Genomic DNA, 852 nt, shown 5'->3' with positions numbered 1-852 from the left:
AGCTTAAACCTCAATTAGTTTCTCTGATGTAACAGAACTGCAAGCTTCATGGACTTCCATCAAAAGATCTCTTTCAGTTCTTAACTAAATTTTTGCAGATCTATGATACTGTTAAGATCAATGGGGTTGATCCCGAGGTCTACAGGCTTATGCTTTTCCCGTTTTCTGTAAGAGACAGAGCTAGAATATGGTTGGACTCTCAACCTAAAGATAGCCTGAACTCTTGGGATAAGCTGGTCATGACTTTTTTAGCCAAATTCTTTCCTCCTCAAAAGCTTAGCAAGCTTAGAGTGGATGTTCAAACCTTCAAACAAAAAGAAGGTGAATCCCTCTATGAAGCTTGGGAGAGATACAAGGAACTGACCAAAAAGTGTCCTTCTGACATGCTTTCAGAATGGACCATCCTGGATATATTCTATGATGGTCTATCTGAATTATCTAAAATGTCATTGGACCATTCTGCAGGTGGATCCATTCACCTAAAGAAAATACCTGCAGAAGCTCAGGAACTCATTGACATGGTTGCAAATAACCAGTTCATGTACACTTCTGAAAGGAATCCTGTGAATAATGGGACGCCTCAAAAGAATGGAGCTCTTGAAATTGATACTCTGAATGCCATATTGGCTCAGAACAAAATATTGACTCAGCAAGTCAATATGATTTCTCAGAGTCTGAATGGATTGAAGGAATCATCCAACAGTACTAAAGAGGCATCTTCTGAAGAAGAAGCTTATGATCCTGAGAACCCTGCAATAGTAGAGGTGAATTACACGGGTGAACCCTATGGAAACACCTATAATCCCTCATAGAGAAATCATCCAAATTTCTCATGGAAGGATCAACAAAAGC

At 39.4% G+C, this 852-nt stretch overlaps 1 non-coding gene across 1 annotated transcript; it reads right to left on the bottom strand.

Annotated features, from left to right (window-relative positions):
• Window positions 1-281: 281 nt before the first annotated feature.
• Window positions 282-389, bottom strand: LOC112746398 (small nucleolar RNA R71). The gene has a single exon (XR_003174284.1). It is a non-coding gene; the product is annotated as a small nucleolar RNA R71 (small nucleolar RNA).
• Between the last annotated feature and the right edge of the window lie 463 nt (window positions 390-852).

The sequence above is a fragment of the Arachis hypogaea genome, chromosome 14 (assembly GCF_003086295.3).
Source record: "Arachis hypogaea cultivar Tifrunner chromosome 14, arahy.Tifrunner.gnm2.J5K5, whole genome shotgun sequence".
NCBI classification, from domain to species: domain Eukaryota; kingdom Viridiplantae; phylum Streptophyta; class Magnoliopsida; order Fabales; family Fabaceae; genus Arachis; species Arachis hypogaea.
The sequence above is the reverse complement of the archived record's forward strand: the minus strand, read 5'-3'. Positions and strand labels throughout refer to the sequence as shown.